The sequence below is a fragment of the Ornithodoros turicata genome, chromosome 1 (assembly GCF_037126465.1).
Source record: "Ornithodoros turicata isolate Travis chromosome 1, ASM3712646v1, whole genome shotgun sequence".
NCBI lineage: Eukaryota > Metazoa > Arthropoda > Arachnida > Ixodida > Argasidae > Ornithodoros > Ornithodoros turicata.
In genome coordinates, this window is record NC_088201.1 from 10,438,017 (window position 1) to 10,465,396 (window position 27,380).

General features: G+C 45.3%; 1 protein-coding gene and 1 long non-coding RNA gene across 2 annotated transcripts in view; one reads left to right on the plus strand and one right to left on the minus strand.

The window, feature by feature from the left end:
• The window catches only part of LOC135396957 (neuropeptide Y receptor type 6-like), a 477,468-nt gene that overhangs the window by 172,927 nt on the left and 277,161 nt on the right, over positions 1 to 27,380 (minus strand). Inside the window, exon 3 of the mRNA XM_064628224.1 lies at positions 1,747 to 1,884. The gene's annotated coding sequence lies outside the window, so the exon portion shown is untranslated. The remainder of the gene's footprint in view (positions 1 to 1,746; positions 1,885 to 27,380) is intronic.
• On the plus strand, positions 873 to 27,335 carry LOC135396979 (uncharacterized). The gene is made up of 3 exons (XR_010423568.1): positions 873 to 909; positions 26,333 to 26,390; positions 26,566 to 27,335. It is a non-coding gene; the product is annotated as an uncharacterized LOC135396979 (long non-coding RNA).

The following is a 27,380-nucleotide window of genomic DNA, read 5'->3' on the forward strand; positions in this document are numbered from 1 at the left end:
TTCGCATGGGTGGGGTAAAAAAGCGACCCGTGTTTGGCAAATTTTCGAGTTCGTTTCGTAAAAATTAACATAATTAAACTCGTTAAATGGCATTCACATCACGAGGTGGAAAAAACCTGGTAAAAACAAATGCCGTTTACCGCATGATTGGGTTAGTTCTTTTATTATTATTCAATGACACGTTTTCTGGGACACCCTGTATGTTGAGGTCTTGTTGTTGTTTTCGTACTTCAAGCTTTTTAATGTTGGTCAGATGATTGCCCAAATCGTGCCCAATCGCCCCTTCAAACGTAGCTTTATTTTCCGGCCGTAGCTCAAACGTAGCTATATGTTATTTGTGGACGCGAAATGCTCGAAAATGAGGCTTGTGCAGTGACGTCATGTTTGGTCACGTGACATTGGAAAACATATTGCCGTACCGGAGTTACAGTAGGAGGGCATGCCGTGAATTGTTGCGGTATGCATGCAATTACGAGAGAAAATAGCAAAAACACATGCTGCTGACTCATTCGGCCCGCAGTAAGACGCCTGTGACGCATCCCCATGTTTTCCCATGCCACGTGGTTCCAAGGCGTGCAAGGGCTGCGCGTGACGTCACGTGCACAAGCGAGAAGGTAACTGGTGTGAATGATGGTGCTGCGAACCACCACCATGGTACCCTACTTTTTGGTGTCTGTACACGCATGCGTAAACACCTACCAACTTATCACGGCTCGTTAGCTAAGCAAGCGCACGGTTATCACGACGTAGAAACGTGTGTTCATTATCTGGCAAGGTCACATCCCAACCATGCAGCAGCGGCACCTTCAGGAAAACCTGCACTTGCAAGCAGCTTGACATGCGCTATAACTGTACGGTCTCTTGGAGCTAAGTAATATGTGGCTGCAAACGATGGTTTTCGTCGCATAGGTAAGCCAACATGACGGTATTTATGCTTCCGTTATGCTGGAGCTTTGCTCCTTGAGACTACAGTGAAGGTGTCGGAAGACAAGATGTTATTTTGGATTTCTCCTCTTTTTCCCCCCTCCTACAAACAAACAAACGTACCTTGCATGCATGAGTGTTCTAGTCTTCGAGTACATCTAGAATCCAACGCTCAGAGTGTAAATGTTTCTATAGTACAGGTGACTGTAGTTTAATAGAAAAGTCAGCACCTAAGACCTGTTGGTTGCCCGCACTAATGCGTGTATACGGCGGCGGTTGAGCCGAAAGTCGGCCGACGGTACACTCAGAATCTCTGTTACTGTTCAGCGTAGTGGGGAGAAAATGGGTAATGCGTTAAATTTTTTCACTAAAATTGTTCACTAAAATTTCAACCGTCGATTCCGATTCCGTCGACACGGCGAGCAATCTGTATTTTATCTGCAATCATCATCTGTATTTTATGTGCAATCTGGGTTAAATTTATGGAGGTGCAGCGACATTATTTGCGGAAACATGCAACCTGATGTCCTCACCGGTCATTACGTAAGTTGTTACGAGTTGCGGACGCCTCAAAATGAGCCACTTTCAATAATGCGGCATTATAAAACAAACCATCGTTCGTGGGCGCCCATACTGATCCTTGCTTGCAGAATAACATTCGATGTATTACCGCCCACGAACAACAGTGTCGTCTTTAACCAACCGAATGCCGTACAGACTAGAGCGTATATATTTCGTTTCTCCGTTTCCTTTTTTCCCCTTCACTCCACGAGCGCGAATCAAAAATGGGAGTCATGTCGCGAATTAGGTTAAAAGACTTACGTTGCACGGCTGGCTTTTTCTGTTCAGCAGACTGTAACCACGCAGATGCATCAAATCACTTGACTGTGGAATCCGGTTAAACCTGGCGCGTGTGTAGCCGTTCTGTCGTTCTCGAATCCAGACGTCCTGTATGGGTGCCTGCGAGAGAAGAACCGTTTTACAAATAAATTTCTTTCACTACACCTGCGAATAATATCTTCAATGTCTACCGATACTGCAGCATGGTTCACATTTAAACATGTCGTCTGTATTTATTGTTTCACGGCTGTCATTCTTCAGTGTTTAGTATTTGACTTTGACAATGCAGTATCGTTTCTGTTTTCAATAATAATGTGTGACTCGCAAACCCCTGTTTCCACGACCGCATTTAACAAGTTCGCAAACGTCGGTATAGCTTTCGTAATCACCGGAAACTGCACAGATACTTTTGTTGAAATATTTCCGCTTAAAGCTTTTAGTCATAATAAACTAACCGACAACGTCTTGAAATAATATAGAATATTCAGGATGGATTATATACGTATTACAGACCATCGTGTAGGTATTGAAGAGCTTTTTAAATCCTATTTTTGATTTTGCTCTTTTGTCCTACCATTGTCGGTTCAAAGGTGCAATATTTTTTAGTCGCTCATTCTCATTGCATGTTCAGCAGATGAAGATAGTAATAAAGGCAATAAAATAAGGGGAACGCCTTTAAGAAGGAGTACAACCTCTCCGTATTATTTTTAGTCCGTCCAACTCCAATGAGTACAGGGCACTTAATTAGGGTACCACCCATCTTGATATTGAACGAGCTCTCTCAAGTCTCAACTAACGGAGCGGTTTTTCGAAATATACATATCAAGCGTACTCATCTACGAATAGGCTATTTTCCTTTTTTTTCCCCACAAAACCGCTACATTTATGTAGGAAAACACGAACGAACGAACACCAATGGAACCGCGCAGCATTTTTTCTGTGCCATATATGTCAAACATGAGGAGGAGGAGGGGGGGGATATATGTTTAATATTTTAATATGAAAACAAAAAAGAAGAAAAAGAGGGAAAGGTCAGCCTGCGCTAATGCGGCTCGCTATTCCCAGCTAACAAAAAAGAAATAGAAATAAAGGAAAAGAAGAAAGAAAGGAAACATGAGGCCTGTTTGCAGAACGCGGCGTCTTTTCGCGGAACGCAATAAAACCGTCCTGCCATGTTCGACTAGAAGAAATCGAGATATAATGTATGGTAGATGAACTACAGCCTCACGATTCCCGCGCGTTCATCACGTATACCCGAGCCATTGTTCAAGGTTGTGCAGTAGCTGGGTCAAAATAAATCCGTACGAGTATGATATCCGTTGTTATTGCGCCATTAAATATCCAAATAATCATTCAATCAATCAAAATAGAAATGTTGCGGAGAACTGCGCCGTTGACGAAGTTATACAGGTGTACCAAGCATGCGCGTCGGCAGTGTGTGGTAAGTATATGAAAAAGTTGGCATGTTACGAATTTCGTTTTTTACGAAGTTTTCGAACGTGAAAAGTGATGGTTCTCTTTGTTGGTATCGTTGGCTTTTCCAGCTGTTTTCCGAATTCCACCTGCCCCTCACTCCTTCCTGGTGTCCTCTCTCCATCTGTCCTCATCTGTACGCCGCTCATAGCCACAGTTGTTTCGCGGCGCTAACGCCGAATACAAAAAAAAAAAGAAAATCCGAATTCTTCCTGCCTGATTCGTTTACGTTTACCGTTTTCTTTCCATTCTCAAGGTACAGTGAGTACTACAACTTCGAATAAATGTAAAACATACGTGGCACTGAATTTCGAATAGCGAAATCAATTCGTATCATACTCATTATCATAAATATCATGCCATTATCATAAATATCATGCCATTATCATAATGATTAACAATCATTATCATAAAATAGTTTGTGTGTTTTTTTTTTTTTATTGCGTAAGAGCGATACAAATAAGTGCAACACAATTCAGGAAGACGTAAGGAAAATGAGGAAAAAGGTAAAGAAAAATGTGGGAGGCCGGACATTCACCCGCGCAATAACGAGATTTCATCTCCGGGGATTTCACTGCATGGTTAAGCTTAACAATAGTATATTCATGAACTTCATTCGATACGCGAAAAGGAGAATGAAAGGACGTGCAGGGAAGGGGTAGAAAATAAAAGAAGATAAATAAAAACCATAACCAGCAGCAATTTTTAGAGCATTTCACCTCCAAAAGTTCGGAGGTTAGATTAAATTGTACGCATATAAAAGAATTACGGTGCCATTGATCCGGTCCCCTGCTATTCCACCACTATTCAACTCAAAGAAGAATGGCAGCTTTTTGAGGCTTTAACAAAACTAAACCAAATTCTCTGGATCCCTTCAATATTTCGTGTTGTAATCTTGTTCTGAGCTCTTCCATCGAATTTCGCCGTAAAAAGAAGACACAAAACGAGCCTGGCGTACCCATGGAGGCACGGTTTCATAACGTTGCAAGGTCAATGTCTTGTTTAATGCGACTATATATGGGAAAGGTATTAAGAGGATCTCATATTGCGCGTGGGGGTGAATGATGACACTTTTTAGATGCGGGTTGGTGTCGTGTTCTGAGCTGGATGAAGCTCGTGAAGTGAGGTGCAAAGCAAGTATTGGAACATAAAATCGTCTAGCTTACGGTAGAGGATGAGGTGGAATGGCACTAAGTTGTATCAGCTCGCAATCTTCAGTTGCTGGCTGGATCATCTATAGCGACTCAAAATGTGCCTTACAGATTCTATAGCTACCATGTTTACTACGGGATCTCTGGCGTTAGCAGCGCAAGATGTCTTGCACGCATGCCATGCGGCAGTTTTGAAAGGTCATGACATCCAAATGCAGTGGATCCCTAGTCACTGCGGCATTGCAGGCAGCGAGGCTGTGGACGCTGCTTCACGCCGGGCTCTTCAACTCAGGTGCGTCCAAACGATGCCCATTTATTTCACCAAGGGCGATGCGGGGCGAATGCTGAACGAGCTCAAGCAACAAATGTGCAGCACCTCCTGGACTAACAGGATCGGCTCGGGATTCGCTTCTGTACAAGGTCGACCCAGAGTTACGCTTTCGAGTACCACCTTCCTTCACGCCACAAACGACGACTGTCCTACGTACAGGGTGTTCACGCTAAGTGTGAACAGATTTTTAATATATATATAACATTTTTTCCAAGATGAAATCAATTGCAATATAGCATATGCTGAAGGGCACTCCCTAGGAGGGCATTAGCAAAGTCCAAAGGCAATGTCTCAATTAACTTTCATTAATTAACTTTTTAATGATAAAAGCTACAAAGTTGTCCCAATGAGAACATCTGTTCCTTTCGGTCACCTGATATCGTAGCCGTTTTCAGAACAAAAATCCGTTCGATAGATCGCCCGCAAAAAATTCGTGAAGGAACGCCATTTTTTTTCTTTATTTTGTTCATTGCGCTTCGTAGAAGACGCGTCTTTCCTTCACCCCCAATGTGAGAGGAAGAAAGAGCACACTATCGCCTCTCGCGTCCTGGAAAAAGATTAAAAGGAAACAGAAGATGAAACCCAAGATAAGGCCAGTTCCGATAGAGTCACCCGATACATTTGTTTTTGTTTTGTTTCCGCAAGTTAAAGCTCATCTTCGACGCATGAGGCGGCCCTGTACTCCTTTCCCCTCTCACGTTGTGGATGAAGCAAATACGCGTCTGCGAAAATGCGCAATGAACAAAATAGAGGAAAAAATGGCGTTCCTTCACTAATTTTTTGCGGGCGATCTATCGAACGGATTTTTGTTCTGAAAACGGCTACGATATCAGGTGACCGAAAGGAACAGATGTTCTCATTGGGACAACTTTGTCGCTTTTATAATTAACAAGTTAATTAATGAAAGTTAATTAAGACATTGCCTTTGGACTTTGCTAATGCCCTGCTAGGGAGTGCCCTTCAGCATATGCTATATTGCAATTGATTTCATCTTGGAAAAAGTGTTATATATATTTTTTAAAAATATGTTCACAGTTAGCGTGGACACCCTGTATCTAGGCTGCGGCTCAATGTACTGTACAGAGCACGTCTCCTCTTCAAACTTGGAAAGCGAGACTCTCCGAACTGTAGTGAGTGTGGCGTTGTAGAGGATGTAGAACACATCCTTCTCAGGTGTCAGAAATACGTTGATGTTCGAAGGGCATTAGAGACGAGCCTCTCTCGTGTGGACTCCCGAGCCTTCGACATCGCGAAACTGTTAGGTTGCGTTGTCCGACAAGGCGCTGAGGGCACTTGAAGACTTTCTGCATACAACCGGGCTTATGGACATTCTAGGACACACTGAATGTGTGACGTGTACTGTATGTGCCCCCAGCGATTCTGACATTTTACTCTCACTTGGTCGAAACTTTCGAACTACATGTTGAACTCCATTATCATCTCTGCTCTTCTCTGGACATCATCTCTTTGTTTTTTCATCATCTCATCATCTGTTTGTACTTTCTGTGTGTAAGTGTACTGGGGTAGCCAGTTCGACTTTGTCGAAACTCACATTCCCATTTTTTTTTTCTTAATCACATCACATCAGATCAGAGATCAATACGAAGGTACAACTGCGGAACAGCTGTTGGTCGTCGCACTCAGATACGTGAATTGAGCTGAATAAGCACACTCAACAATGTACTCAAAGCCTGAGTGCATGGCCATGGATGCGGACGTGAAGGATGACTAATGGATGTGATAAAGCGAAAAGAGAAGATACTGGAGAATGCGGAGAATTATCGCAGCATTTCTTCAAACGAATGTCCTCAAACCGATTGGCTATGTCTCGCCAAACTGGCATACCTGTTGTTCCATCTTCAATAAACCGAAAACCAACCAAGCAATCTGCATTATACTATACATTCCATCGAAAAGCCCAGTCAAATGTCTACTTGTTTCCTCCCGAAGAAAGGCCACGTAAGATGCTTTTCAGCCCTCTGAAAGATCAGAATAGAATGTTTGGGCATTGCGTAAATACCGCGCACGGCGAAACTGAACCCCGGGAGCCTTTTACAAGGCAACGCAAGCACTTGCACGCCCCAATGCCAACGCTCCGAGGCTAAAAACCACTCCTAGACCGAACAAGAAATTGTAAATCCCCTCGTGTTATTGCTTCCACTGCTTCTTGTGCGGAGGCTGATGTACGACTTTGTACTTCATCTGTAGGATGTAACCGCGCGGAAACTACACAGTACTCGGTGTGACCGTAGAACAGAGGTCCCTGCTGGCTCGGATGTGTTGCACGTATCCACATTTCACATGTGTATGAACTGAACCGAAAGGTTTTATGCCTGATCCGTGAACCGGTCGTATGAGATGGCGGCGACTCCTTTCGTGATCGCAGAAGCAAATTTCATGAAATTTCATGGAATTTCATGGATTTCATGGACATGGAACTTGACCTCGACGGACAATTGCCCGTACTGCAATTGTGTCGAGACGAACCACCACGTGCTTTTTGACTGTCGGATTGCAAGAATTTTTTGGCAATTGGCTCGGCGGCATACGAACATCATATGCCCAGTGCCCTTACATCGTCGACAGTCCTGCCACCGGATTAGCGCACTTTTAACGGCTTGCGGGGCACAGGTTCTGTGGGCAACGGGCTGCAAAGCTGTGGCACAGCGTCTGCGCAACATCCCTGTTTTCCTATTGGTGCGGAAATTGAGAGTTAGCGTAATCGCCATCCTGCAGCAAGACCTCTTCGCGCTGGGAGGGAAGGCCTCCTGCGTCGATGGCGTGATCTCCCTTCCATTGTCATTCAGGATGCGTATGTTAGCATCGTTTGGTGCACCTCCATAAACGTATAAGGCCCATCTCATATGTACATAGCCACAGTGACGAATATGGTCATCATGTGTATATAGTCACAGTTGTGTAGTCATATGTACAGTCCCATAGTCATGCAACCATATATACATTGTATCTTGTGCATTATAACTAATTCCAACTAGTGTATTAGTATTAGTACTCGTAGTGTGCTCTATAGAATGAGTCGTCTAATAAATTTTCTCAAACAATTTCGAGAGTGTGTGAGTGAGTGAAAAAGAAAAAAATGGAGAAAATTGGCACCACCAACGCGGAAGCCGGCTACTCCATACCACGTAGACAACTCAGAAAACCTATACAAACCACTTGCGCTCTACTACTTAAATGTTATTGCGCTTAGGCGTGAGCAAAACTTATAACTCTGATATCCAGTGCGCAACTGTGCGCCGAAAAGTGTATTTATTAGCCTATAGGTGGCGTGCATATGACGTCACACCATAGCTTTACCCGTGCTTTTTTCCTCTTTCTGGTGAACCGGCGCACCCTGCCTATACGCGTGCTTCTTTTCACTCTTTCTGGTGATCCAGCTTACGCAAATGCACCCCACCTATAATAAACCGGAACGAACATGGCACGTTTCTGCAGCGCTGTCTGCGCGATTATAAAGCCGCATGTAGTACTAACTTTCTGGTGGTAGAATCCGTTTAGCACCACGAAATACTTCACATGCATTTAGTTCAGAATGCTCGGAACAAGCTGTTTGACGTAAAATGAATAGGTAACTAAATGTACGTAACACTATGTTGTACGTATACACTTATTGTGCGTGTTTCATTTGGATGTACTCTGCAGCATGCTATACGTTGTAGTACAGCTTGGGACAAAAGTCTACGGAACGCCGGTTTGTAACATTTCTCCATTGGAGCGAAACACCATCAGCAAACAGGAGTGGACATGCATAACATATGCATACCATGCATATCCATAGAGATGGATAGAATATAGCTGGTCACCCGTTTCTTATTCGATCTCTTCCTGACATCTTGCAGGAGGCCGATTGGATGAAGAAACACGCCTGCGCCGTGTTCCGTAAACATTTGTCATAAGCTGTACGTGTTGTCTCGCAGAAGTTCTGCACACTTTGCGTTTCAGCGGTCTCAATCCCGCTTTGACTTGCGCATCTGAAAAGTTTGGATCAGCCTAACGAGCTTGACTGCTTGACGAAATTGCTTGTCAGTTGGACGAGAAGCCCCACAGAATCTACATCTCGAACTTTTAGATTGGAAGTTCATGCCAAAACACTGTGCTAACGGCAAACTGCCATGCCATCAATACTTAATGGGGTAGCGTTGGGTAACGAAAACTGTTCCTTGCAGGGGAACGTTAATTGGGGCGATGTACATGTCCTTAACTGCGGGCCACGCACTGCAGTTCTGTCGGGCAACATTCCGAGTAACAAGAAAAAAAAAAAAGGGGGGGGGGGGGTAATGTCGATATAGGCTTGCCGTTGCCGGCCACATGGAAGTGCGCGTCGTCACGACTATAGCCAAAAAGGAGCAGAGAGAGAAGAGCAGTTCTCAGCTATCTGTACTGCGCCACGCAGTAGTACTAACCTATAATATAATTTGGAGTTTACGTCGCGAGACAACTGGGATCAGTACTAACCCCCCTAGCTCCTCCTGTAAAGAAACCAATCTTGCTTCGTATGGCTGGAAGTGATATTATATGGCATGGGAGCAGGAACTAGGCTTTGCGCCTTGTCCTCAGTAATTTGTCTTTATTGTTTGGTTGAATTTTATATGGTTGAAGGTTCTATCGCCAGGTTGAATTATAAATAACTATAATAATATAATTATAATAACTAATATTATATACATTATATAACTATATATAACTTGTATTATAATTATAATAACTATATTAACTTATAAATCTGTGACCGGGAGCAGATAGCATTCCATTATTTATTTATTTTTTTTTGCACGTTATGTGAAGCAGCCTGCGTACTCAACGGGTCGATTACTTATTTTCCGCAATGTTTTATTTTTATTTCTTACTTTATCTGCGTGTTGCTTCAACATGGGTACGATAAGAATTACTCAGACTGTCCTTCGAAATGTAAACACCAAGAACACCGGTGAGAATACAAACAGGTATTTTTTATACATATGATCAATCGTTCTTACCTGCTGTAACTAAAATATCCTACATTCCAGATAGCATCGTAGTGCTGTTCAAGTAAGACTCATTTTTCGATCTGCAAACAAATGCTGTTTCAGATTTCCTAAGATTGGTAAGCAAATGCTGAGATGGAAGGTGTAAGCAGACAACCCCGGAGCGACACATATGTACGCAAGGGAGGCTACCTTAACAAGAAGTATAACCCGTCGACAAATATTTATTGAACATATTGGGCATACAAACGGAAATATAAGACGCTCTTTTTCCACGAGCCCCAGGTTATGTCCCCGTCCTGTATTGCACGTGTGACAGGCGCTCACGTATTTGATGTCTGGGTGGCTGCGCTTGCATAATATCAGGGGACCAGTGCCTTTGTATCGATATCATCGGTCGTGCAAGACAGAGAATATCCAGTTCGTAAATAGCATGAGAGAGAGAGAGAAAACAGAAAAGGTGTCCAATATTTAGAATAAACATCCTTCTTGTCGTACTCTACGTTACAGGGTGTGACTGAGCTCTAAATAAATATTTAGAAAGACAGTGTTTTGTTCATTCGTCTCATGCGCCAGAAAAACATCACTCACTCACTCACTCACTCACTCACTCACTCACTCACTTGTTCATTCGTGAGGATAATGTAATACGTTAAAAATGACTAACCACAATACCTGCCCAACATACTAAATATATAAAAAATACATTGATCTGATGGCACGTACATACTAAATAAGCCACTAACTATCAATAATAACGCACTAACTAACAATCGGGTTAAAGTAATGTGTGTAGAGTTAAAATAGTGTGTGTTGGCCTTCGCGCGCCTACACTGCGTTATGCGGGGCATCGACTTATAATATGAAAGTGGCAAGGTCTAAGCGCCATGTGATTCACGTGATACTTCGCCAAGTAGGATATAGTATATGTAGCGTATGAGGTACATGAGGCCGTTTCGATATGAGTCAAGACTCAGTGTACTAATGGACATTTATGTTGTCGACGGCGTGGAAATAGGTGCTTGCCCCAGAAAAGGCAAAAATGAAGCCGTCACAACGTATTCGATTAACCCTTTCTTTACCGCGCCCATAGAGCATCGATCGCGGATGATCTATGGTTTGCGAGCAGGGCTACTCGGCCTCCAAAGCACGTATGGACAAGTGCAAGACATATAATACATAGACATTTTGGGGTACTATAAACCCTAGAGAATGAGTTTCGTGTTCACTTTTAGCTTTTCCTCGTGGTGGTGGTGGTGGTGGTGAGGGAGGAAAGGTTAGTCAGGCGTAGCCCGACTTGCTATTCCTTCAATAAAAAGAAAAGAAAGAGGAGAAACTAGCTCTGCGCCAAGGAGACAGTGTGGAGATTTTATCTTGGTCGTGGCGTCGCGTTCCCGCGGTGACAACATAGATGAATGGATGATGATGATGGTGTGGGATGTTTCCCTGCGTTGAGTGCAGGACCCTACCCCATTCCAAAAAGGTTCACATGAAAGGATGATGAGGGAAAGAAAACAGCTCTTGAAGGAGGCCGGTGGCCCTCAGAAAGGAAAGAAAAGCGCAAAGTGCACCGCACTGGTGTGCAGGGTTACTCCATGGGCCGAGAACTTTGCAGATGTTGAATGGCCTCTGATTCAGCAGTTCAAGTTGACGCGCGCATACGTACTGGCTACAGTCTTCTATAATGTGTCGGATTGTTGCCGGGAAACCACAGTTGTGCTTGCCGGTACTTCAATAAAAACAACTTGAGATCCGGTAGCTTCGTACGCAGACCACACGCATTCCACAAAACGGGAGGCGGGGCCTATTTTGTAGCCATTATGCACATGCATAACGGCTCTGTCTGTCTGTCTGTCTGTCTGTCTGTCTGTCTGTATCGTCACGTGAATGAGATTGTCGTGACACTATTTGGCCTTGTTGCTCTCGTGCATTAAAGCACCAAGACACCACCAAACTAAGTCATAAGCTAAGTGTGCGCTGCTCGAGACTTGACAGAAGGTGCTGTCCGCGGTTCAGCTCGGATGGAATTATACATCGTAGAACAGTCGTCGTATGCAGGTCTCGTCTTGGCAGATCGTTTATTGGTACCGAAGCTGCCAGCTGGAAGCAATTCGTCCTTCAAGTTGTCCATATGTACCGATTGAGGGATTTTCTCTTGTACACTCGTAGGAGAAAAAAAAGAGTAAATGAAGGAGCAACTGCAGCTTTTAGACCCCCAGATTGCAATTACTCGTCATTTTGATCCCGTGACCCTGAAGTTTACCCTCCAGCACCGTAAATACTCCCTAAACTTTACATAAACTGCCATTTAGTCTCTAAAGGGACTAATGGTTCTGGCAATGCATCTAGTTCCCAAAAGAGCTAAAATGACTGTGTTTCTTTGAAGCGCCACACGTATGGAGTCGAGCCGTTTTTGGACGTCTAGAAAGAATACCTAGCCCACAAGTGGGACCTTGTGGCTACCAAGCGCTCAGTAGACTGTAATTTGTAGCAACTCAAGCTTGAGGAAAGCATGTGCTGAATACCGCTCGACCATCAGCCCTCCGGGAGGACACGAGTCCCTTGAAGCGATGAACGACGTAAACGAAGTTTTAGGCGACGACGCGCAACCCTCTCGGGAATCCACGCCATCCGATGTGCAGTCTGGGACTAGAAGCGACGTCCACCTCCCTTGGGGACAAACTGTTTGGTTCTTTCTGCGCAAATTGAGAATAAGAAAGCAGCCAAACCCAGAGCTAACCGCACCCGTGAGCCCAGCACATCCTTCATCATCGTCCACACGAAGTAGATCAAGTAGACGAAGTATCAATTACAGCTACATCGCCGTAGGGAGGCTCAGGAGAACGGCAGGGGTCATTCTTTTTCGTTAAAGATTGCTGGTACACAATGAATCAATGCATCAATGAGATGCAGTGCCTCGAAAACCTATCGGCACTCAATTGGCAGAATGGCGACAGGCGAGAAAAGCGCTTGGCGACGCTAGAAATAAGCTTGATAGTTGCTTCATTATGTGGACGTCTCTTACTCAGCTATCTTCTTTCTGCTGAGGTTTACAACGATATCATGTGTTCACCAGCAAATTATAGCGCACAACTGGTGGTTTTGCTCAAAAGCTGCAGGGTGTATACAATCGCCCCAATGGTGTATTCCTTCGCCACATATTCGCAAGAGCACCCTTCTTTTTCTTTTTTGAACTGCCAGCTCAGCTTTCGCACGGTGTAATGGACCTTTTTCACTACTACTTATGCGCATGCGCAGTGACCGTGGGTGCGCCTGACACGGTTATCTCCGTATTCAACAGACGGCGCTGGATGGGGCAGACGGGAGCGGGGAACAGTGGGGACATCGCGCGAACTCGTCGGCTCCACTTCAAGATCCGTTTTGGCATGGGTTTTGGACCTTTACCCACGTGGGTTTGTTTTGGCGCGCGCCGAGAATGCTTTGCTGGAGAGATAGGATATGACGCGGATGTGAAAGAGTCGCGAGGTTCACAACTAAGACAACTTTTAAACAACGATACATCTACACATCAAAATGGCACGCACTGAAAGGAACTGAAAAAATGTAAAAGGAGAAAAAGCGCAGAAAATGCAATTAATCACCTCCCATCAGAGCCTTGAGTCCGGATAAGCTGATGCAGTTCGGTGCATTTACAAGACTACCATGTAGTTTTAGAGAAAAAAAGTATGCTTGAAAACATCACTGCTGTAGCGATGCGGCTTATTTTTTAAATGATTTTTTATTTCTTTTTCACTTTTCTTTTCGTTTTCCCACCTTTCTTAGAGCCTCTCTTATCGACGTTTACTCTACCTCATCTTTTTCATTTTTTTTTCCCGACTACATTGGACACCATTAAATGCTCAATTGATCGTCTCCACATTTTCCTAGGAGTGCGAAGCATAAAAACCGCCCAGGAGAACCCATACAAGATTGAGTGGCTGCCTCTCCTGAGCGTCTGGAGTCGATCAAACAAGAACCCGCCCTCCTTCATGAGATAAGCGTAATGACCGGTGCTTCGTGACAGCTGCGCCTTCCATTGGGGTTCCACTCCCATGCCGATGAGCGACGTTTTATTAGTGCTGATTGCCAATTAGGAAACATTACCACGAACGTGTAGCCCATGTGTCTGCTTGCTGAATGTCCCCCTCCGGTTTCTATTCGTGTGTTTACTCCCTCCACTGATGGGAGGTTCATGTGACACTACGTCCCATTTGGTTACCTCATCGATGTGGGAACGATTGATGCGCCTACGTGTTCCTGCATACTCCATTCATTACTGGAGGTGATGGGCACAGTAACTACATTTACCCGCATCGCACCGAAACCCGCGGTGTGTGCGGGTATCCCTGCTCTACCCGCTGGCGCAGTGCGGGTTCACCAGCATTTTACCCGCAACCGGCAGCGAAATTCAATTTCTATTCGCAAATGGCGAAACTGCAAACATGTACGTGTGTACCAGCACAGCGGCTCACGTGTATAGTTATCACACCAAAAACAGTAGGCCTGAGCTGATGCTATACTACAGTATCCTGACACGTAAACATTTTGTCATCTTGAAATAGAGATGAGTTTTTTCCTAATGTCGCTTTATATTCTAATATTGCATTTCACCTCTACGCCATTCACGTTGTAAGCTTCAATTTTAATTCGACGTGGGTCACTTCACATGTAGTGCCGATGTTTAGCTTTTATACGCGACCTGTTGTCAGGGATGGGCAGTATTTAAATACATTGTATTTAAAATAGTATTAATATAAATACCTGTATTTAAAATATGTATTTAAATACAGGCAAGAAAAATGTATTTATATTTATATTTAAATACCGTTTTAGGCGTATTTATATTTAAAATACGCTTAAATACACATCTCATCCTCCCGTCTTTGTGGGCTTTTCTGGAGTTCCACATTGTTAGCCTCCAGCGATGAAGGGTATTTTGGCTAGAGGCTACAGGTCACTCATCCCATGTGTTCAGGGATTTCCGTCCTTCTAGAAAACAGCACAATGTGCGAATGAGGGCACCCCAGTTGCTTCAGCCCTGGAAGCTGGGAGAGAAATGAGAATACCAATTTGGGAGAGATGTCATTCGTAACCCTCTTGCGTTACTTGATAATGCCTGGTGTCTAAACCGTTAGCGGCAATTCTACTCGGCCATTCACTGGGAACTCAGGGTAATGGCTGCAACGCACCAGACAGTTTTTGACGGGGAGTTTTTCACTGTCGTCGCTGAAGATGGATAGTCGAAGGAGGCAGGCAAGCTGGTGTATGCGATTGAACGGAAACATCTCCTTGAGTCCTTGGAGCAGTCGGGGGGACTGGTCTGGACAGACAGGATACAAGAACCACCAATGGCGACCCAAAACCAGCCAATGAACAAATTAACACTTTATTCAACATAGAGAAAGTGGAAGAAGCGATAACGAGTTCATTAGCTGGTTTTGAGCCGTCGTCGGTTCTTGTCCCGTTACCGTCCTGTCTAGACCCCCTTCGCTGCTCCTGAGACTCAAGGAGACATTTCCGTTCAATGGAAAGTCGGTCCACGCAAGATGCTGAAATAATCACACTGCATCATGGAAAAATAAGTAAACCTGTGGGCATTGTGTGCAGCAGAGATGCATCCACAGGCGGCTCCATTTATTATATAATTTAAAAGAATAATGTGCCTGGACGGCTCAAAGTATTTACAGAAGTAGTTACAGTATTTAAATACTGTCTTAATGTATTTATATTTTGTATTTAATTACTTTCATCATAAAGTATTTATAGGCAGTATTTAAATACATGAAAATATGCAGTATTTTGTATTTATATTTAAATACCCGAAAAGTGTATTTATGCCCATCCCTGCCTGTTGTACATAGGCGACTTTCTGCGTGGCACAATTCCTGCACAGATTGCTATTCCGACGCAAGGCAAATCATGTGTTCTCTTTTTAGACATTCTTGAAGGCTGCAACCCCTTAATCCTTTTCACATTCGCGTCTCGAATGACATTATTAACGAAGGCCGTGCCACGAGTCATTGTCTAATGACATTAATCGCCAGGATGTCGATGCGGCCCACTCACATGTCAGAAACTGCATGTAATATTCTGAAATATAATAATACCAAGTGGGCCTTCATGTGGAGCAGTTCTAATGTGCTTGAATAACATGGTCAGTAACGTATTTACCAACCGGTGCCCTTTCCAAAACGAGCAATATGGCGGCAACTCGAGCCTTTTTGCTAGTGTCGATGTAAATCTCTCACAACTTCAGTCTTGTTTCGTCAACATATGTTTGAGAAAGCTCTAATTTATCAAATCACACGGTGTTGTACTGTAGAAAGTGGTTTTATGCAACGATAACAACAACAACAACAATATAGCGAACCTGCGAGTAGAGCACATGAGAAGTATTTTTGGGGAGTGGGGGAGGAGGGGGGGGGGGGTGAGAATTTATGTTAGGAGTAGCAGAACAAATCGGGAGACGAGTTCAGTTTCTCCTCTCTTTTTTGTTACAAACGAACAAACAACAATAGATGATGACAATGAGGTGGGATTTTATGCAATCTAAAATCGTTGAAACCCCGAGGCTAGGGTACTGCGAAAACAAGGGTTTCAGTAATATCAATTCTAAGCACCAGCTCGCTTACTGTTTAGAAATTATAAAAATGTTGCTTTGCGCCACAATGGGAGCGAGAGTATAGGCGAATGAGTTGCGGCGGACTGAGTGCAGCAGAAAATGGCATTAAGGCGAATCGCATTAAAACTGTCCGGGTGGCACCGCACAAATGACATCACAACTTAACTCACTAAGCACTTAATGATATTCTACGTGCCCGTCTGACAGGGGTACTATAGTTGAACAAATTCGCAAGCTGTCGGCGTATCAGACTTTTTCGGCTACGTATTCATGCCCACGCAGCTGACCGTCAAGTTCACTCTAAAAGCAGAAGATGACGATAACACGCTCTGCAGCAAACATTGCGCAGAATGGTACAGTGGTGACCGAGTTATCGCTTTTGACGTGAGGAGAGAGCCGCGCGTACGCCTTTTTCGGTGACAGTTAACAACATACAACGTACATTTTTGTCATCATAACATACGCGCGTATTTGTACATCCAAACTGTCACAAAAGGCCTATACACCTCCCATTTTCAACATGTGATTGACACGGTAACAGCTATTGCAACTTGCGTTGCCTGGTGGAGTTGAATTGAAAGGAATGAGTGATTTCGACAAGCGCGTGCTCTTTCGCTTAATGTTCAGTGTCCAATTTCTAAGCTACTTAAGTGAAAGCCCCAGGTGCTGCGGTGAAAGGTCAAATGACCATGGGTTACGGTAAAAGGTTACTTTTTTATGTGTGCTTCTCGATGAACCGGCAAGAACATCAAAATTAATGAGTAAGTTAGGATGGCGAAAGGTTTTATTTAGTATGTTCGGGTAATACAAGTTTAACCGCACTATACGCGTTTACTAACCGGCGGTATATCACGCCCGCGCTCAGCTTCTGTTCATGACCCTTAGTTTCTTTCACCTTCCTTACTGACCTAATCCTTCAGGTAGGAAAGTGTTTGCAGACGGATTATGGGGTGTCGTTAATTTTCGAGCATTTAGTCCCAAGGGCGCTTACTTCGATGTTGCTGAACTTTGTTGCTCAGAAGATTGCACAGTCATCATAAAATTCAATCGAGAGCCGGAGTTAGCGTGAGGAAATTCAACGGGGAAAGGAGCAAAAAAAGAAAAAAAAAAGAAAGAAAGAAAGGGGAGCAACGCATCCGCATTTTACTTTGAACCACGTGTCGCATCAGGATCCCCAGTGAAATCGTTGGTTGCAGTACGTATATGCCGCTTACGATGCATGTTTTTGTACGTACGCGTAAGAAGTGCTGCATGATGACTCTTAGGCTGGACCCTGATTGGAACTATCTTTGAGAAACCAAACATATTCGTTAATTTGCGAATTTTAAGATGTGCATTTGAATACTAGACCCCCCTCCCCCTCCCCCAGAACGTTGACCTCCTCGCAAACACATAAGCCAGTCCCATAGTCCCTAAGGATAGGATTACTGTAGAAGTGGTTTTTTCCGCGTGGAAAATATTTTCGCGTTTTCGAGCAGAGCTGCTTTGAGGATTGATTCGCGAGAACTTAAATTCGCGACGCAGGTTTCCGGTTTCAACGCAGGTTTCACGTCACCATGGGATCGGGGAGCATTCTGCAAAATATTGGGCTAGATCTCCCCCATGAAATGACTTCCCTGAAACATACAAGCCATGTCATTCGTTGAGATTGACGGAGATAGAGAGAGAAAAATTCGGTATTGACAAAATTTTAAAACAATTATTGATAAACATTGGAGCTTGGTGATACCCATCAGGGGTCTGCTGCTCCATTTCTTGAAAGCGTTTCAATTACGCATGAATAAAATAATAGACATACAGAACAGAAGACACATGCGACAACACGCACACACAAAAGAATACATATGTACTGCTTGCCACACGGTTGTCCGAAATCAGCACCCCGTGGTTTAAACCATCTCAGATCTCCAGGTGTTGCAAGGTCATTTATTTCGAGTAAGAAGCACGTGCAGCATATGGGTCCACCTTTACATAGAATATTGGAACAACATGTTCGAGGGCAATCAAGGAAATATAGGCTGCAGCACTATACTGACATGCGATTTCAGACAACCGTATCGCGAGCAGTACATGACTTGCGATGTGAGGTACATCCCGGTGCTGATGTGATTTAATTTACATACGTGCTAGTAACGGGTGATGATACGGGAGTCTTTTAAATAGTTGCGCAATGCTGCTTGTGCGGTCGTCTGATATGCGTTTCATTTCGCCAGGATCCCATGATCTTCACGAAAGAGGGGTCGATCGTCCAGCTTATAGCGAGGATGCTCTCAAGCCTTGATCGTTCTGTAGAGTATTTTGGGCACTGCATTATTATGTGTATAGTGTGTCTCCGGTGGTGCCACATGTGGGACATTCTGTATAGGCCGATGGTCTGTAGCGATTCACAACACTATTCGCTAGCAACACGCCCAGGCGAGTTCAGTGGAGGGCTGTCTGTAAGCTTCTTGGTACGATCCGTGGGGGTGTGAAACTAAGTCGGGATCTATGAAGGAGCGTAACCCTTTTTCCAGTATGAACTATTGTTTGATGGGCAACGTATATTGAGGCAACGTATATGGGCAAAGTAAGACTGAGGGAAGACAACGACGAACAAGAAGCAACAGGTATCACCAGCTCGCTTGCATCCGACTTTTATGTTCAATACAAACCATGCTCTGTGCACTCTAAAATGTGTGCCTGCTGCAGGTTGTCGAGGAAAGAGAGGGTTCATGAAAACCAGTGGGTTCTAGACGGTGTACCTTCAAGAACGGCCTTGTTCATGGAGTACGGGCTGCAACGCGAGTCGTTTTAGGCAATACTTAGCCAGCCCTCTGGGTTTTCTCCTCTCGCTGACAAAAAGAAAGAATAACTCTGAGGTTGCTTCATAAACTTCTTGCCGACGGGTGGGCAACGGTCGATGTCACGTCAGCTCAATCATGTCCATGCCCGTCGACACATGTGGGTTTCATAAATATTTTGATGTATAAGTACGTCTTTCAAATCAGCAATAGGGTGGCATCCTGGAAATTCGAGCGACACAAAAACTGTCAATCAAACGAAGGGGCGGGGCACCCAACCGGGCCCCACGCGTTTGACAACGACGAGAAGGCCGAAAGTGGAGGAACAGGAAAACGAAGTGGCGAGAACGGTGGGCTCACGAGAAAAGGGTAGTCTGGTGCTCGGCACCGCAGTAGAAGGGTCGGAGCTGGCAACTTGGCTCACCTGCAAAATGGCGGACTCCGTCCACTTCGGAGTCGACGTGTCCACAAAGGTGTGAACGCTCAGTTGCTATGCAAGTACACTCTTAAAAATGAACTTCACCGCATAGCACGCTCCTAGCCAACCATCACCCCGAATGACAACGTTCTCGCCCTAGATTTGTTGAAAACCGGAGGAGGAGCCTATTTTGTGCCGCGCATAATGGGCACAAAATAGGCTCCTCCTCCCGTTTTCAACAAATCTAGGGCGAGAACGTTGTCATTCGGGGTGATGGTTGGCTAGGAGCGTGCTATGTGGTGAAGTTCATTTTTAAGAGTGTAGAGGCTCCGGCAACGAGCATCGCTGTCCGTTCCGCATGACGACCGTTGGCAAGCTGGGGACATGTACTTCGAGAGGACTTTCACTCGGGTACGCTTGTAGCGTATGCGATCGCATCCTGTTCCAATTCGACGGTATAGTCCAGATTTGACATTTGTGAGGTCTTTGAATGCGAGCCGCATGCCTTACTAAGTTACTTCAGTTATCATCGTCCAATGTTACACAAGAGTGCAGCTCGTTCACAGATAACGATTCTAACATTCGCTTCTAAGAGATCTGTGAAATAAATCCACACTTGTAAAGCTATGTCTGTGGTTTCAGTGTCCCGTACGAGACGTACTCACGGGAAAACCTAGCGGTAGTAGCGAGACGACCACCTACTCCGAATTTTTGTTGTTAATATTTGGAAGGCTAAGGTATGTGATGGTAATAGGGGTTTAACAAATTGGTTTGTCCGAGTAGCTATTCTGAAAAAAAAAGAGGACATGTGGGCGTGATTTTAAGGGTTAGACCTGTTACCGTTTCGTCGTTTTCAACTCAACAATAAAAGGTGTACTACTCGTGAAACACTCAAATTTTTCGACAGCGTGTGGCAGCTGCTTCCTGTGGCTGTTCATTCACAAGTGTGATGTCACGACTTATGTCTGTTTCGGAATGCGAGGCTCCAATATTCTCTGTGGGTGTTGCCCTCTTTACGATGAAACTGGGACAGCTGGCTTTCACTAATGAGTGCAACCCTTTGATACACCTATTAAGCTAGAACATGAGACGAGCTCTCACCTTCTTGTATATAAAAAAGAATACCCTTGTTGCTCCAAAACGTCATGCAACTCGCACGGCAGTTAATGGAATCTCGCATAAGAAAACTTTGTGAGAACTTGGCCATGTTCATCTGAAATTCAAAGGAGCTTCACTGAAAGGGGGCTACTTCATGAAGAACTCAAGTGATTATATAAATTTAGTTCTCAGCGCAGAACACTTAGCAGGGAAAGAGTTCGACTATGAGTATGATTTATTATTTGAGTTTACTAAACTCATGAATATGGGAAGCAACGTTATCCTCGTCTGGTGACGCAACGCGAAGCACCTTCAGAGACTTCCTTTTGTTGGTCCTAGCTCGATTGCATGGAGCCATTACTGGGATTACCGCAGGGGCGTGTGTCATGATGAATGGGTGGTAATTGGTGCTTGTGTAATGCCTCAAGTCCGGACCCTGCACTTCACTGTCCTTCAACTGCATTAGCTGAGGGAATATATGACCGCATCGCGTTTCAGTCATAGGGTATATATTATGCTGCTGGCCCGCTCCAGCAGAGAAAAATGCTGCTCTTGGGATGCATTGACGTTCGCTATAGACAGTGGGGGGATAGGAGCTTGACAGAGTGTGAACTTTCATCTGCGGTGTTTGTTAACTCTGAATAAGTTTCGTCGCGTGCCTGCAGTATCGCTGGCGTCAAAACCTATATTTACGTGCGTCATGCACGTAAATATAGGTTTTCACGCCGCTATAAGGTGGTGAAACGGGTTTGGTAATGTAGGATTTGTTTGTTGTTTCATTCTTTAAGGACTGGATTGCACATGTGGAATGACGTGTCGAAACTTGGAAGTTAAATGTTGTTAATGGGCACAATGCCCACCAAGAAACGCGTAACTTAGAATAGTTTACGTTCTATTTCAGTCCCAAAAGCATGGTCCTATGTTGCGTTGCGTCCCTGTGCGACATAGCCGCCGCCTTACCCCAATGCTTTCTTAGACTACAATCCCATCGCTTCCTAATAATTGGTGGCTTCTGCCACCATGAGCGGCGCCACAGGGCCTGAGGGTTCGCTAAAGGGACGGTCGCATCCGTTCCCGCCGATTTCGAAACTATAGTGTCACTTAATTCCTTGCGAACCACTCACCACGGTATCGAAAATCCTACGGGAAATACTGGTGCTGTTTCACTGTTACTCGACGGAATACATGACGAGAGCAGACGACGGATATTGAGGGTATGCTGGAATACCCTCTCTGGAAAAACGTCATTCTGTAACCGGCCAATGATGGAACGCCTTTGAGAAAAGGAATGCCGCGGCCGTGCGCTGGCGTCTCATAGAGTTGCTGGGCGTCTGGACGGCGCCTTTCCTCCTCTGCGCGCCGCTCTCTCACTCCTTCGCTTATGGAGTGACGTCACGCCGCCGGAGCTTTTGCAGCCGCGGAGGCAGCGCTGATCTTTTAGTTTAGTTAATATCTAAGCACTTTTGGAACAAAAAATTGCCGGGTAGACTGTTGGCCGATGCTGAACACAGTGGTATCGGTTTCATAGGTGGCTTTCCGGATGCGACCGCCCCTTTAATGTGCGCCGATGCGTGTTTGATACCCAAAACGCACTGATGCAGGATCCACATCACGCGTAATCGTGATTAGGAAGCGATTGTGATCGCCCTCAGGTACGGACAAAGCGAGTCTCGGCGACACAGACCTACAACGCAGACACTTGTCCACCGTTCGCGAACATGATTACACACTTCAAGGAGGGTTGGCGCAGGCGCAGTGGCTTCCTTTCACCCTCGCCTTCTCGCTACTCGCACTGTCGGTTCCACAGGGGTGGCATCCAATGTATTGCTCCGTAGACGAAAGCGTGCTGGGCAAACGCAATGCATCCTGGACAGGTCCTGGTCGCACGTCACAGCAAACGTCAAGACACACGTGACCTTAAAGATGGCGGCGCCCGTGATCGGCGGCCAAACCTTTTGTAAACAATGCGGTTGTTGTTTCTGGACGACGTTTTGGATGTTTTTCGATCACGGTAATTATTTTTATCCGATAATCCGGCAGTAAAACGCGCAGTTTTACATATAAAGCCTCGTATTGTTGACAGCTTCCAAAGATGTGATGACGACCGCGCGTTAAGACTTACCGAGCCGATGCGATGTACTTAAACTAAGGTGAAATGGGCTACCATGTTGCGGAAGAAGCACCGCATAGTCTACGCTGGTAAAATATGGTCATCTCTTGGTGTTATGACGGTGAAAATATGTCGGTAAGCGGCAAAACGACACGTAAACAAAGTCACATGACCTCAAAATGACGTTTTCTATGACGTGCGACCAGGACAAGATGGCAGTTTTGCCAAAAGCACCCGCTTGAGGGTAGTTACAACAATGGCGGGTTTGTGTAACCCCTGTGGTCGGTTCCGGGGCGGCAAGGTGGCGGTGATGGCAACGGCGGGCACACAGCGAACAACGTCGACAAACGCCGAAATAGACGAAAATGCATTTGTAATAATGTGAATTTCTTTGAAGTAGACATCCTGGACGAATGTTTTCTTTTAATTCGAAACTTCAGTGGGCATTGGGCAAGGCTTCCGCCAGACGGCTGCAAATGAAAACCTGGATTACGGACGTGAAGTGCGGACGGCGCAGCGTGTCCAGCGGAATTTCGCCGACCAGGATTGCAGACCGATCCAGATTGTGTGCGACAGTGCGTTTTGGCTATGAGCCAGTCTAAGCAACTTATACACGCCACTAAGCTGCTGGCGTCCTCGGCCGGGTTCGAACCCGCAACATCGGGGTGAGTATTACACCCCAAACGCACTGCCGGGCACAATGTGGACCGGCGCCCAATCGCGGTCGCGACAATCCTGTTCGATAGACCTTGCGCCGTCCACACTTGACGTTCAGGATCCAGATTTTCAATTTGACGCCACCTGGCGATAGCTAGCCACGTAACCCATTGAAGTTGTGAATTAAAAGAAAACATTGCGGTTCAAATGTTTGCCTGAATGAAATTTACATAAACTTCTACAAATGAGAGAGACCTACGTTGGTATCACACCGTACCGACCCACATAGAGATAGTACGGAACCTACAGAAGAAGAAGAATGCCTGAAGCCATGTTTGAAGTACAGCACGAACGACTAAGCGCCTCCGCCAACTCTCCATGAAGTGCGAATCCCGTTCGAGGACGAATGTCCGCGCTCTGGAGCTATTTCGCTGAGACCCGTGTTGGCCGCACGCAGGAGAGATCATGACTGCAGCCAAAGGTGGTGGTGGTGGTGGTGATAGGGCTTGCCGTTGTCGGCCTCACGTATGTGGGCAACGTCACGACTCACGCCCTGGGGGAATGTGCGTCCTGGGCCGACTTCTAAGGGAACTGTGCCGACATATGTCTGAATGCGTCTGAGGAAAACCCAGGAAAAACCCCAGACAGCACAGCCGGCACCGGGATTCGAACCCGGGTACCTCCCAGTCTCGACGTGACATGGCCAGCACGCTAACCACTGAACCACTGCAGCCAAACCACGATTGTGCGCAGTCTGGATCCTGGGCCAGTGCGAACGGGGTTAGAAGCGCTTAGGAGGATGTCGTCTTCTCCTTCGTTTTTTTTTTCCTTGCTTGACACACGTCCAATGTCTGCTCCATGGGCCGCCGTTTGAATTGCAAGGTGTATGCCAAGTTCTTCTCCATGTGCTTGCATGATTCATTCCTCATTCGGTATGCTAAACATGGAAATCTAGATGCTCTGCATCAAGATCGCACGCATACATTCGCCGGTCCCGGCGCAACTCCTTGAATCGCGAGTTGAGGAGTTTCTTCGGCGTCTGTGAATACACTTTCATGCGTGCTTATCTTCGTACTCCATTTCCTATGTGGGCGTGTGTGCGTGCGTATCCATCCAATCCTCTTACTATCGCGGCAGAAGCATGATATTTCAAATTTATTCTATAAACCTGAGTGCTGCAAGCAACAGCCGTAAGTGCGCATTGGCGTCGCGGCTGTACTCTGCATGCATTGCGTTGCGCCTTTGCGCCGTTCCTTGAGGCTTTCTGGATAGGCGGTGAATGCAGCGTTTGCGTCAAGGGACATTTATCGCCCTGGATGCGGAGGCGGGAATCATAAAATGCTGCAGTTCTTTCGACAAACTGCAGCTTTTTTATGATACCGCTGGAAGGTAGTAAAACTTCATACAAACGTCGAGAAACGTGCGAAGTTGACCAGCGTAAAAAGTGGAATGTGCCTCATCCGTGTGCAGATAACGATATATAGGTGGATCCTATCGCGAGAACAGTTTTCTACATGTGTGCTGTGCAGATCTTGCAGTTCTGTTTATATTACGAACTTTACTCTGGAGATGCGCAAGCACTCCTAATTATGCGATATCGGAACGTGGAGATACAGCGGGACGATCTGGATCTGGACGAGGTGGATTTAGATCTTTTTTTCAGCTATCATCGCCATCATTCCTGTTCCCTTTCTTTTCATGCCAGCTAGCTTTGATTGGCATCGATGTTCTGTTAACAAGAGACAGAGACTATTCTGTCCTGATTTATTAGAGAGTTGTAGTGTACCCAACTAAATACCGTGTTCACACTGCGCGCGCACGTAACGAAAAACCACTTTCGGCGCACGCAGAGTGTGCACCCACTATATTTCCTTACGCACTCAGTACTAAAACTCTATTAAAATAGCCAAAATATTTCTACACCTCGTGACTGCTGTGCTTTCGTAACGTTTTGCCCTTGAACTTGACTGAGGGCATCAACGTAAGAGATTGTGCTACTTGTCAATTATGAGGCGCTACAGAAATTTCTTCCCTCGATAAGGTTGAAATATGGACCATTTGCTTTTTGCTGAGTCTCTTTTGAGGTTATGGCTTTGAGCTTATTTGGAGCGAACACGCACCTAGCGTTTAATGAGGAGCTTTGTGTAACCGTGTTCGTCGTCCTCAGTCGAAACCAGCACCTGCGTCGTTTCTTCCACGGCTCCGTGTGTTCCTTTTTAAAGACAACTTCTCCTTGGTGCTCAAAATATACCTGCGCTGCAAAACGACAAAGTTCGTGTCGTATACACAAACTTTGTTCGTAAACGGTGTGCATCCACTGTCTTCGCTTCTACGCGTACAGCTATGAAAGCCTCATACACTACCATAGACCTGAGGGTAAATAAATAAATAAAGAAGGAGGTATAAAAGCAAAATGTGACTGCACTGTTTCTAAGCCCCTTCCGAACGATAACGCTTTCTTTTTCGGTTCATCTCACCGAGCGTTTTGTCTCTCGCTAACGCTGAGTTGGCATGAATAGCAATGTCACATTAATCGCTTCCGTCGTGTTGTCGTTTGACTATGATTTATTATGCCTTGTCTGCTGGTATATCGTTGATAAAGCGGTGAGACGGCTATCCATCAAACCCAAGGATTGGTACGCGCCAACGTTTGCGGCCCATCTGTATAACCGCCCCCAAAAGATAAAAACGTGTAAGGCCTTCGTAATGCGCACCTCGAATAACCTCGATGCAAATGAACAGAAAGCCTTTTACTCATTAGATGCTCGTTAGAGCATCATCCGGAACCAATGCGATTTTAAACGAAATTTAAGAAATGCGTTTTGGGATAACTGGCAAAGACTTTCAGCGACAGGTTGTAGAATGCTTGGAAAGTTGTGTATGACATTCTACTGATGATGTTCCGGTATTTTTGCACGTGACCTAACTGAAATTCCTACGCAGGGTGCGATACCCTTCCTTTTGAGCATTCCTGTACCGGACATCTTCTCACAAAAATAACGTAGATGCAGGCTGGCTGGTGGATGAACTCTAAAAGCCTGGGTCTTTGGCACACAGTGGGACGACGCACACCACGCGACTCAATGCACACACACACTTGAGTCTTCTGCTGTGTGTCGTCCCTCTGTGGGTCCAGACTCGGGTCTTTACATTATGGCCGACATCTTCTCTTTCAGGGCTCTCAGCGAGCAAGTGAGATGGAGTATGGCCTCTGGCGATGAGACACTCCAACTACGATCATCTCAGGTTTCTTGTTCATATTTTTTGTAACATCTCTGACGTAGGTGGACGAATGCATGAGGAGATTGGCAGAGAAGAAGCGGTTGGACTTGACAACAGACCGCGGTTCTTCCTCCTACGTACACGAACACAAGTACCGACCCTTACGCACACAAGATATTCCAGTGAACTTCAAGTTATATCGAAAGCCATTAGAGCGTGGGAACGACACAAGGTCCTGGAGTGCTTGACTCTCTTGTTAGGCGGGGGAAGACTATTTCGATCGTGAGCTATCGGATGTTCAGCCGGGCAAGAATGGACAAAGGGAAAATTTTCCCGAATTTCTGCAAGAGGCGCGGACTGTACGGTACGCTAAGTTGGAAGCGAAGTGAAAGCGACGCAGCTGATCGCAACGGAATAAAATTCATTCTGAATTCAGTGAATTCTATAGAGCTGAACTTCGTGAACGCCATTAAGCTCGCTTTCATACAGGGGTACCTCCAACACTTCTAAATGTCTGTCAGTTTAAGCCAGTTTTGTGAAAACAGCCGACGTCACAAACTCGAAGAAGCAGCTAGGCTGTTGGTCCAATATTTTAACCCCCAAATTTACGTCAGGACATGAGATATGTGGTGATGAACTGAAATGTAGATTCATGTTTCAGTAAATTGCTTTGACGGAAGCACGGCTACAGAACGTTTATGCTTTCGAAGATTCAGGAACGGCAATTTTCAAGTATACCATTTTATTTTACTTTTTATTTTTTGTTATA